The 13,107-nt window shown below is 40.9% G+C and overlaps 1 protein-coding gene across 4 annotated transcripts in view; it reads left to right on the plus strand.

The window, feature by feature from the left end:
* Positions 1-13,107, plus strand: part of Adipor2 (adiponectin receptor 2) — a 58,219-nt gene that overhangs the window by 14,154 nt on the left and 30,958 nt on the right. The gene's annotated exons all lie outside the window — the stretch shown is intronic.

The following is a 13,107-nucleotide window of genomic DNA, read 5'->3' on the forward strand; positions in this document are numbered from 1 at the left end:
TTTATTTCTTTTTTTTTTTAAACTCCAAATGTTTTGCTTAAAAAAATTAAAATTACCAGTTTATTGTATGTGTCCATGATGTGTGTTTCGGGGGTTAGGGGCGCATGTCTCCATGGCACACTACGTTTACGTGGGTTCTGGGAATCAAACTCAGGTAGCCAGGCCTTAAAAATTTGCATGGCAAGGTTCTTTACTCAATTAGCCATCTTTCATTCTTGTGTTATTGTTTTCACAAAGCACACTGTCCATCCCTACTCCCCAAGAAACAAGTTAAAAATACTGTGAAGTCTTTTATTATACTTAAAATTCTTTGGCCATAAAACTGTTCCCAATTAAATGGTTTTTTTTGGGGGGGGGGCAGGGTTGCAGGGGACGGGGACGGGACTGACAGGATCTTACTCTGTAGCCCAAACATTTGCCTCAAACTAACAAGAATCCTAATGAAAAAGTTAAAAAGAACTCCTTCCACTTAGCTATTTGTTGTTGTTTTTTGTGGGGAGACAAGCTGTATCTGTGTAGCTCAGGCAAGACTTAAATTCTTAATCCTGCCTCTAACTCCAGAATCCTGGTATTATGAACAAATTCTCTACTCAAAGCTTTTTTTTTTTTTTTAAACATGGTTTCATTAAAACTCACTATGTAGATCAGGCTGGCCTTCAACTCAGAGATCTACCTGTTTCTCTCTCCCAAGTGGTGGGATTAAAAGTGTGCACCACCACCACTCAAAAAAATAAAGCTCAAAGCCTTAATATTTAAGGGGGGGGATTATAAATTTGTCAGTTCTAAAGTTTTAAGTTTCTTTTTACCAGAGGTCACCTTAAGGTCTTGTCACACATCCAGCTCACTTCTACACTGCTTGTAGAATGTAACAGTGCTGATTGTGAATGAACTGTAAACTAAAATTGTTTCTGCAGCAAGGACTGCATGCAGGCTCTAGTAGATGGGTGGTAAATTATAAAATTTGAGAAATTCAAATTAAATATGAAAGATTGTCTTCCCAGTGTCTGTCTGTAACTGGCTACCCACCAGTTTCTGTTTCAGGCCTTGGGCTACCTAGCAGATTTTATCTTCTGGATGCGAGTAAGGTTTCCAGAGCTTAAAGAGTTTGTGTTTTTCCATCCTTGTGTTAATTGTTTAAGCTTAAAAACGAAGGGATTTTTTTTTTCCCCATGAATAGTATCATTTCATGTAGTGCACCTAGTATAAGTCATGTTTTGTTTTCAAAAAGAATGCTTTCATTTCCTTTATTTCAGAGGTTGACAGACTTTACAGTCTCCAGGTCAAGTCCTTCCTGCTGCCTCTTGTAAATATGGTTTTACTGGGATATAGTCACATGCAGTTGGGGTACAAAGTTGGGTTATTTCATAGTTGTTAAAGAGACTCATGAACTGTAAAGCCTAAAATTTTTGTTATCCAGCCCTCAAGAGAGAAAGAAAAAGAAGTGTTGTGAGGGGAAAGCATATTCAGTGTACAAAACTAAAATGAGTCAGGAAATAGAACGTAAAAACTATTCAGAATTATATCATATAAGAGGCTATTCTGGTGATTATTTTTATGTAAGTGGCTCATGTTAAATGTTGATTTGTATTTCACTTAAAAGGTTTATTTGTGTGTGTATGTCTTTGAGTGTTTGTGCATGTGTGAGTACAGGTGTCTAGAAGAAGGCATTAACTCCCCTAGAGCTGGAGTTAGATATGGATTCTAGGAGCTGAACTTGGGCCTTCTCTGAGCCATCGTTCTAGCCCCATTCTGCTGGCTTTTAACTCTCTTCGGTCCCAGGGATAATAGGGCCACCAGGAACTCTGGTGGTCAGAGCCTTTATTTACTGAGCCATCTCACTAGCCCAGGTTTTTTCCCTTTTTGTTTTTAAATGATATTAAATGATACCAATCATTAAATGATTTTAAATGATATTTTTCTTTTTAAATGATACTAGCATAGATATTACTAAAGGTAACTGTTGAGCTAAAGGATGGCTCCGTGGCTAAGATTACTTGCTGTATAAGCGTGAAGACTTGAGTTTGGATTCCTAGAACCCATGTAAAAGCCTAGCTGCAAATGGGCCTTAACTCTAACAGTAGTGTAGGGGGAAAGAGTAGGGTTGCTGGGGTTGCTGGCAGCTAGCCTGGCTCCAGGTTCAGAGAGAGAGACAGTGTCTCTGAGGAATAAGGTGAAGAGTGATCAGATGCCTAACATCCTCCATGGTCTGCATAGGCAAGTATTCCTTCTCTCCCCCTGACAAGTGGGGCATGTGTGCACACACACACAGTTCATTTCTATTTTAGTCCAATTCCCTTTGGGCTTTCTTGGATGGCCAGTTACTTTCTTTGTTTTGTGCTTTGAAGCTTTTTCTGAAAATACTAAAGCTTTGGCTCTCTCCTTGGACATGTTTGGCTTCTTGGAGATTTCTTGCTTCATCTTCCTGAACCAGTGGTCTTTCACAACCCACTTACCCTTGATGTCCTTCACAAAATGGTGCTTCCCTGTCGTCAGCGTTCTCATCCATTTTCTCAGCCTTTAGAACTTGGAATCCAGTCTTTAGCATGTAGCTCTCCATATTTTTGCATCTTTGGTTTTATGTAGACTTCTGTGGGCTTGCCTAAAACTTCTAAGGCACACATTTGAAGATTTAGAAGTATATCAAAGTAATAGCACATATCATCACTTTGGAGGTGTGTGTCTGGTGGGGGAAGGGTTGGAAGAGAGGGGGTATATGTGGACTACAGTCACCATCACTTTTTTAAAATCTTTGTTTTATGTTAGGCTAAGTCTTGAGCAAGTCTTTCAGACCTGGCTAGAAAACATTGGGTTATTAGTTTTTTGGTTTTTGTTGTTGTTTTTTAAAATAAATGTGTAAGAAAATAAAAACAAAACAAGAAATAAATGTGTGTGGTGAGTATGCATTATTGTTTAAGGAGCATGCATGCCATGGCGCACATTTCAAGTCAGAAGACAACTTTGAGATCGAGTCTCTTCTATTTTTATGTGGTTTCCAGGAATCAGTCAACAGGCATGCTCACCAAGGAAGTGCCTCTATAACTGCTGAGCTGGCCTATTATCATTTTTTTAAAAAAATACATTGATTACTACTGTTAGGAATGTTCCCCCCATCCCCCACCCCCCCTTTTTTTCCCTGAAACAGTCTGGCCATATAGCCCAAGCTGGCCTTTGGACTCTTGATCATCTTGCCTGGCCCTCCTGAATGCTTAGATCATAGGTATGTGGCTCTGTATCCAGGTGACAGAATTCTTGTCTATAACATGGTTGATCACAAGCATAAACTGTGACTGACATTGGATCTACTAGGTGATGAAATGATTATGTAGCAAACAGGTATTTTTGTTACTTTGTGTTTGCAGAGACTTGCACAAAGACATAGATAGGAATTGCGAAGTTTATGGATTCTTACCTTTCTGGTGATGAGCTCCCCAGAGCTTTATCTTCACTTTAAACTCCTCCTTAGAGGCTGACTGTGGTGGTACAGTCCCCAGCTCTTGGAAGGTGGAAGCTGGCAGATCAGGAAATCAAAGTCATCCTCTGGCTACATATAGGATGATCAGGCCAGCCTGGGATTCATGAGACCATGTCTCAAAAACCAAAGAAGGGTTGTGGCACGTTTCTAGAGATTTGGCTTGGTAAAGGGCTTTCCGTGCAAGCATGAGGACCTGAATTCAGTCTTCAGAACCCATATTAAGTAGTTGGTTGGGCATGGTGATTAGGCAGGCGTATCTCTAGGGCTTATGGGCCAGCTGTCCTGGCATAGTTGTCAAGTACAGAGTGAGAAATCCTGTTTCCAAAACCAAGATGAAAGGCTTCCAAGGAGTGAGAGCCAAGGTTGTCCTCTGGCATGTGACTCACACACTCACACACCTACCTTTATACATAATACATGCAAATAAATGAGTACTCAACATTTTTGGTTCAGGGAGATGGTGGAAGGAGAGAACCCACTTCTACAAGTTGTTCTATGACCCACATGTACATCATGGCACACATGCACATATACACTCACAAAAGAAAGTATAACCCCCCCCCCCAAAAAAATTCTCCTAAACCCTCATATTCTTTAGAAACAAAAACCCAAACAAAAATCTTTCCATAGACTTTTTTAGTTGCTTTAGTGGCTTTTGGGCAAAGCTTTGTGGATTGCAAATCATGTGAATAGTTGAAAAATTAAAATCATTTTTTTCTTAATTATTTTTTGGACATGTATATAATCTTTTTAGCTTTGTATTTTGTACCTTCTTCCTCATGGCGTATTGTGCTAAGGTCTGTTGCTCCTATTGCCTTTAGCTTCAGAGGCACGGTCCTGTTTTTCTCTCCTCTTGCCCTAGGAAAAAGTCTAAGCAGTGCGAGTTCTGTGTGGTGTTTCCTATCTGTGATCTCAGCACTCTAGAGGCTAAGGCCCATGAATTCAGAGTTCTAGGCCAGTTTTGCCTAAGTAGCAAAATTGTCTCGTTTAAAGAAAAGGAAAAGGTCAAGGCAGCAACCACTGTCATAGTGACTTCAGAGAAATATGCAGTTATGATAACACAGTTTTGATATCCCATCCAGAGAGGTCTTGGCTCTAGTTGTATTAATGTCACAACATGGCATTCATGAAATTGCATTTTTATCTATTTTGTTAGGTTTTACACTTGCATTCTTCATATCAGTCATGATAAGAATATATAACATTTTACAAACTCATTAAGGCACCTAGGAAACTTGATTATTGGTGGGATTCTTCAGTGAGATCATAACTTTGTAAAATGTTGCCAGAAGGTCCATATTTCAGGCATAATTGTAGGAAAGCAGATGGTCAGCTCTTGAGGAAAGTTACCTAGATGATCTGGGGCGGCACTGTCCAACCAGCTGTAAATATAAAGCTGCTGAGTTTATTTGGTTTTAACTTGCTTTCTCCATATTGAATTTCTCCCTTTTTGGCTGTGGAATGGAATTGTGCTTCCGCATGTGAAATAGCACTTGGGAGCTCAGCAGGTGAAGCTATGTTATGTTGACTTACAGTAGCACATTAAACAAATGATGTTTATGGGTTTCTTTCTATGTCAATAAATTGTCATCTACCCTGTTCTGTTTGTTTGTTTGTTGTTTTGGTGGGGTTGGGAATTAAATACAGGGCTCTGCCACTGGATTACATCTCCAGCTGCTGCTATTTTTGTGTTTTATTACTTTTTTGACACAGGAGTCTTACTGTGTTGTAGCCTAGGCCTGGCCATCAGCTTTTGATTCTCCTATTTCATCCCAAGTGCCTGAATTACAACCATGTGTCATGTACCACTCACTCCCCCCACCCCACCCCGTTTTCCTAGTGTTTTTGTCTGTTTGCTTGTTTTATTTTGAGACAGAGTCTCCTGTTTCCCAGTCTGGCCTTGAACTCAGCATAAGGCTAAGGATGATCCTGAAACTCCCAATCATATTATTTTTATCTCTGAGTGCTGAGAATACAAGCCTGTACCACACCCCATTATTCTTTTCTTAGAACTCACAATGTAACTAAGGTTGGCCTTGAACTCATGACAGTACTGCCTTGGCGTCCAGAGTATTGAGATTATAGGTCTGAATCACTACACTTGGTTATACTATACGAATAGTCATTAGTCATTTAATATTTATTCTAGTTTTGATAGGCATTTGGATTGTTGCCAAATCAGACCTGGTGGTGCAAGCCTGTGATCCCAGTTACTTGGGAATCTGAGGTAGGAGAATCACAAATTCAAGGCCTAACTGTATATCCTACTGAAATTGTCTAAAAAGTAAAAAGAAAAAGTGCTTCAGGATATAACTCAGTGGTAGAGAACTTGCGTAGTATGTGTGAAGTCCTAGATTCAATTACCAGTACTACCAAAAACAATTAAAATGATTCCATTATTTTCCTGTAATAACATCATATTAGGACCAGTGAGATGGCTCTCCAGGTAAAGGCATTTGCAGCCAAGTCTGATGACCTGAGTTTAATCTCCAGGGCTGACATGATAGAAGGAGAGAATCAACTCCTGCAAGTTGTCCACATATACTTTCACAAATAAATAACTAATAAAAGATTAAACCAAACCCAAAAGCCCTAATAGTACATTGAACATTCCTCATCAGGGCTTCTTGCTCTTGTATTTAAGGTCTGTGGCGTGTTGTTGTTGGTGATGGTGTGTGTTTTGCTGAAATTTGAGTCCAGGGCCTCATGCCAAGCAAGCACTCTGTTTGTTTGTTTTTGGAGACAGGGTTTTTCTGAAATAGAGCCCTGGCTGTCCTGGAACTTGCTTTGTAGACCAGGCTGGCCTGGAACTCAGAGAGATCCACCTGCCTCAGCCTTCAGTGCTGGGATAAAAGGTGTGCGCCACCAGCGGCTAGGCAAGCATTCTTGTCATGTACCTACACCCTCCATCCTGCAAATGTTTTTCCTCCTGAGACACAGGGTCCTGCTCTATATTCCAGGTTGGCCTTTAACTCAGTATGTACTCTGGTTGATTTTGAACCCCAATGCTGTCACCAGAGTGCTGAGATTATAGACATGTATATCCCTGCAAGTGTTAACAAATTGTGGGGTATCGTTAGGGGTTGTGGTGTCAGTTTAAGGTTTAAAGTAGAAAACAAAAGTAGTAGGTTGGATTGTAGGCAATAAGATAATGTATGAAACTAAAACTTTTGTATATATATGTATAGTTATTAAGTTAGAAATTAGATCCTTAGGGTTGGGGATTTAGGTTACTCAGTATAAAGAAAATACTTGAGTCAGGCATCTTGGTCCCCACATTTAATCCCGGAGGGGGGCAGAGGCAGACAGTCTACAAAGTGAGTTCCAGGACAGCAAGGATTACACAGAAAAACCCTGTCTCAAAAAACAGCAACAGCTCCAAAACTACACAGAGAAACCCTGTCTCGAAAAACAAAAAAACAAACAAAAAAAGCCAAAAACAAAAAACCAACCAAACAAAAAACAGCAACAATAACCCCCCCAAAACAAAACAAACAAACAACAACAACAACAAAAAACAAAAGGAAAAAGAAAATAGTTAAGCAATGTGCTATTCTGTTAAAAGGCAGGTATGTTAGTTGTTAGGGCTGCCAATAAAATAACCATAGTCTAAATGGCTCAACAACAAATTTGTTTTCTGAGTCCAGAATTCCAAGTTTAAAATGTCAGCAGATGGGCTGCTTCTCTTGTCTTAACAGTGAGTTTATTCTGGGCATGTATCCCTAGTGTCTTTCTCTTAAAAGGACATCAGTCAGATTGAATTAGAACCAGGCACCCTCCAACACCCCACCTCATTTTTTTCTGGAGACAGATTCTAGCTACGTAGCCTGAAGTGGCCTGGAATTCACTATGCAGACCATGCTGGCTTCGAACTGCCTTCTAAGTACTGGGATTAGAGACCTAGCTATCACACCCAGCCTAGGGGCCTAGTCTTACTGCTTCATTTACTTTAATTACCACTGTAAAGGCCCTTTGTCTAAATATAGTCATAGAAGCTAGAAAGATTGGCAGTTAGTAGTGAGTACTTGGTGCTCTTCCAGAGGACTGGGTTTGAGTCTCAGTCTTAGGGGATCCAGTGCCCTCTTCTGTCCTCTTTGGACACTGCACACACATGGTGCACGGACATACATGCAGACAAAACACCCATACACGTAAACATGAAATCAAACCTATGGCCTAAGATGCTGGGGGTTAGGGTCTAACATAGGGGTTTTAAAGGGATATGCTTTTGTACAACCAAGGAATTTCTCCCGGGAACTTTGCCTGTGCTGTTCAGTTCATGATGGTGAACACGATAGGTTGACACATAAGGAGCTGATAGTTTGGGGGGATTAGGGAGATAGGAAAACAATCTCAGGAAAGTCAGCATGATAGTACAAGTCTTTAATACTAACTCTTGGGAGATAGAGGCAAGAGGGTCAGGAATTCAGTCATTCTTGGCAGCCAGTGAGGTGGCTCAGTGAGTAAAGCAAGCCTGGTGGCGTGAGTGTAATTTCCTGGTCCCGACATTGTAGAGAACCAGCTCCCTCAAGTTGTCCTCTGACTTCCACAGGGTGGCATGTGTGTGCCCCACCCACCAAAACAAAGAAATGTAATTAAAGATAACACCAAACCAACAACAGCAGTCATTCTCAGCTACAAAGTAGGTTTTGAGCCAGCTGGGTTGCGTGAGACCTTATCTCAAGAAAAACCCAAACACAGAACCTAAATAAATAATCCCAGAAGAGAGGTAACAGCTGGGAAGACATTAAACAACAAAGTATTAGTATAATTGTTAGGAGGAGTGAGGTATGCTGTATTTAGGTAAAAGTGGAAAAATTAGCCTTTGCCCAAAAGGAGACCTTTTCCCTGAGAAGTAGATAAGTGAGGCCTAATTAATTACAAGCTCAGGCCTGTGTATAGATCATGAAGCTGATAAGATTTGTGTGGGAGCTGATCCTTTTGGCAATGCCTGCAACCCTAGCACTGAGAACGTAGAGGCACGAGGATCAAAAGCTCAAGGCCAGCTCAGGTGCATAGTAAATTCAGGGCTAGACTGATTTCCAAAAATGATGGAGTTTTACTTTATATGTGCATTGGTGTTTTGTCTGCATGTATGTCTGGGTAAGAGTGTCACATCCACTGGAACTGGAGTTACAGACAGTTGTGAGCTGCCCTGTGGGTGTTGGGAATTGAACCGGGTCTTCTGGAAAGAGCAGCTTAAACTGCTCAGCAGCTCTTAACTGCTGAGCCATCTCTCCAGCCCTGAATGCAGATTTCGTAAGAGGAGCCCTAGTGTAGACAAATTGCTAAACGATCTTATTAAATAAAAAATACGGAGCCAGAAATTGGGGTTAAAGCTTGAGAGACATCAGAGGAATAGGAAAAGCCACAAGCTAACCTCACCTCACGGACACCTCAGTCTCCAAAGAGTGCTATTTCCTATATACCCTATGTCTTTCTGTTCTGTTCTCTCATTTGCTCTCTCAGCCCAGCTATATCACTTCCTCTTCCTGCTCTGCTCTGTCACTTCCTGTCTGTCTGTATAGACCTCCAGACCTCTATGGTTAGTGCTGGGATTAAAGGCATGTCACCAAGCAAGACTCTCTTTCCCAGTGTGGCCTTGAACTCACAGGGATCCAGATGGATTCCTGACTCCCAAGTGATAGGATTAAAGGCATGTGCTACCATTGCCTGACTTCTGTATAGTGGCTGGCTTGTTCCTCTGATCCTCAGATAAACTTATTGGGGAACATAGTATATTGGGGGACACAATATATCACCATACCCTAGAACCAGAAAGAAGTGGGTTGATGCATTGAAATTCTTGAAAAGCAAAACAAAACATGTATTTACCAAGAATTTCTGTATCAAAACTGTCAAAAATAAAGAAATTAAGGCAGTCCTAGAGAAACAAAAGCTGAGAGATCATTACCATGAGACCTGCTTTATAAAAATTGCCAAAGGAGAGCCCTTTGTGTTGAAGAGAGCCACTGGCTGGTAACCTGGAGCTACATAAAGAAAATGGTGTGTATTAAATGCAAAATTATTATGATAAACTATATGAATATTTTAACAAAGAAATAGTCATTAAAAAGGAACCAAAGAGGCCAGGCGGTGGTGGCGCATACCTTTAATGCCAGCACTTGGAGGCAGAGCCAGGAGGATCTCTGTGAGTTCAAGGCCAGCCTGGTCTATGGAGTGAGTTCCAAGGCAGGCACCAAAACTACACAAAGAAACCCTGTTTTGAAAAACAAAAGAACCAAAGAAAATTTGAACAGTATAATAACAGAATTGAGGAAGTCACTAGAGTTTAGCAGCAAGAAACAGTTGCTCTCTATATAATTCATCTGCTTTATTTGTAGGATTACAAGATGAAGGAATAAAATATTATCTACCTTAATGCTATGCAGTGTCAGAAACATACATTTACATTCATTCATCCATTTATTTATTTTAGGCACATTTTGTAGCCCAGGCTATGAAGCTGAGGATGGACCTGAATTTCTGACCCTGCTTCTGCTTTCCAAGTGCTGGGATTATAAACACATGCCACCACACCCAATTTATGTGGCATTAGAAATGGAGCCCTGGACTTAGTATATGTTAGGCAAGTACTCTGCCCACTGAGTTAAGTTCCTAGCCTCAAAGACAATTTGTTACTTTAGAAACATAAAGCAGTGAGTGAGTTGGAGAGCCTTGTAGCAGTGTGTTTATAATGCAGTTGAAATTAAATTCGTTTCTTAATCTGTTTTGTGTTGCTATGACACAGTGCTTCAGATTGGGTAAAGAATAGAATTTTATTTTCTCATAGTTCTCATAGCAAGGAAGCCCAAGGTTCAGGTACTGGCGCTTTGGTGTGTGATGAGGACTGCTGGTTTCTAGAGGGCACTTTTTTTGCTGTACCCTCTAGAGACTTGTATTCTTACAATAGTAAAGGGCTGTATACTTTACTATTGTATATTCCTTGCAGGTTTTTGTTGGGAACTGGACATTAGATAAGACATCGTGGCAGGTCTGATTGCATGTTGCACCTTCTTTCAGGGTTGTTAGGGACTTGTTTATTTGCTTAGTGATTAACAGGTTTGTTTTAGTAAAGTCTGTTTACTTCTTCTGTGTTCTGTACTACTTGATCCTGGAAACCTGACTGGGGCAGCTAGGGAGTGAAGCAAGGACAGACACACAGATGTGTACAGAAAAGCTGGACAAGGCTGGGCTTGTTTTGATGCTACAACACAGCCCAGAACCTCTTGATTATATACAGCCCAGGAGGCGGTAGCTTGCCTTAGTAGGAGGTCTTTGTAGAGGGGCAGTCTTGGTACAGCCACTTAGCGGGAGGAAACTGCAGGATGCTGGTGATACTAGACCAAAAGGAGGCTTTGCCCATTCCCTGAAGCCTGACCTGGGAAGGCTTTGCCGGTTCCATGGGTCTGAGGCATTGGGGTCCTTATAAATAATACACATTACATTACATAAGTAATATTCAGGGCATCCTCTGATCCCTACAAGCCTTTGGTGGTACTCCTCAGGAAGTTATAGTTTGGGATGTGCCTTCAGTTACCCTGGGATCCATGTTTGCTTTTTGTGGGGCTTTTTTTCTGGATCGCATGAAGTTGCTGAATTCCTAATTGCTGTGCAGTTGCTCTATTGATTTCAACCAGTACTCTAGTCTAAATTGTAAATGTTATGCAGAGTGATCCAAATGCTGTTTTCTTTGAAGGAATCACTTTTGAGGTCAGTGTTTAATTTTTGTCCTGATCCTACTAGCTATCTTACTTTCTGATTATCTTCTGCAAACTTAAATCCAGTTATCCTGTATCTTGATTCTATTCCCAAAGACTGTGCTCTCTGTTGGGGTAGGGTACTGGAGATTGAAGCTAGGGACTGTCCATGCTTAGGTGAGTGTTCTGCCACTGAGCTGTATCCCAGGCTCTCTGTTCCTTTTAGGCTTGGGCAGCTTCACCTTTATTTGAAAGTGTTATTTGAAAGTGTTCTCCTGCTTCTCACCCTGGACATAAATCTTTCTAGTCAAGTGTGGTGGTGCACACCTTTAATCTCAGCACTCAAGAGGCAGAGGTAGGCGGATCTCTGTGAGTTCAAGGCCAGCCTGGTCTACAGAGTGAGTTCCAGGACAGCCAGGGCTACACAGAGAAACCCGGTCTCGAAGAAAACAAACAAAAAACCACAACTTCTCTCCATGCTCCATAGGATGATGGGTAGCCTGTGTCCCTTAAGTGTGAAAACATTGCCTCTTAAGCTGCCTCAAGAATTCTTAGGACTGTTTTTTGTTTTTCTTTCCCCTAAGTGTTTACAGCCTAAGATAGGACTTCCATTAAGTAGGGGCAGAGCTGATGGAGGCACTTGATTCTGAACTGTGCTTGACAGATGCAAACAGGTAGCTAGGGATCAAGAAGTGTTGATGTCCTGCTTTGGGGAGGAAACCTTTCTGAGTGTTGGAGTCTGGGGAGGTGTGTATACATTATATACATACACACATACATACATACATGCATACACATATATATATGTGGAATATATATGGGAAAATATGTAAAATGCATACATGGAAGAAAACCTCAAGAAATTTAAATAGCACTCATCTTTATTATTATTATTTTATGTATATGGATGTTTGCCTGCATGTATGTCTATGTAGCATATGAATGCCTGGTGCTCTTGGAGACCAGTTACAGATGATTATGAGCCAAAATATGGGTGCTGGGAATTGAATCTGGGTCCTTTGGAAGAGCAGCCAATGCTCTTACTGCTGAGCCATCTCTCTAGCTCCAGCACTCATTTTCTTTTTTAAAATTTCATTTTTGTTATTTTAAATTAGGAATATGCAATTTTTTTGTGTGGGTTCTGTGCATGTGAGTGCAGGTGCCTTCAGAGGCCGGAGGTGCCCCCCATCCCCCTTACCCCAAGCTGGAGTCACAGGGTTGGCTGTGAGCTGCTGGACGTGGAACTGACAATCAGATTTGGGTCCTTTGCAAGATCAGTATGTGCTGTTAACCACTGAACTGTCTCCAGCCCGCACTCTTCCTATACGGTGTTTCTCTTCTCTCCCCTTCTCTGGTTGTTTCTGCTCTTTTGTGCTATCCATATATACATTTTATGTTCTGATCAACAGTATGAATTTTCTAACTTGATTATCATGGCTTTTTTAAAAAAATATTTAGTTTCTTGTGTAAGTGTATCTTGTTTACAAGTATGTATGTGCACCATATAATCTACCTAGTGTCTGCAGAGGCCAGAAGGCACCACTGAACCTGGAGTTAAAGATAGTTATGGATGCTTGGTTCCTTGCTAGACACAAGTGCTTTTAACAACTCTCCCCAGTCCTGACAATTATAAGTTTTAGTAGTAAATGTAAACCTGAAAATTTGTCTTTCTTTTTACAATTTCTTATTTTATTTTTTGATTTTTCAAGAAAGGTTTCTGTGAATAGTCCTGGCTGTCCTGAACTCCCTCTGTAGACCAAGCTGGCCTCGAACTCGGAGATCTGCCTGCCTCTGCTGGGATTAAATGCGTGTACCACCACTGCCCAGCTCTCTTTACAGTTTTTGTGTCTCTCATTTCCCCTTCATTTAGGTACTTAATCTCTAGGATAGAGTTAAGTTTTGGTGTTGAGAAGAAATCTTTCTTGTCGATTACTG

Source organism: Peromyscus leucopus, chromosome 3, assembly GCF_004664715.2.
Source record: "Peromyscus leucopus breed LL Stock chromosome 3, UCI_PerLeu_2.1, whole genome shotgun sequence".
NCBI lineage: Eukaryota > Metazoa > Chordata > Mammalia > Rodentia > Cricetidae > Peromyscus > Peromyscus leucopus.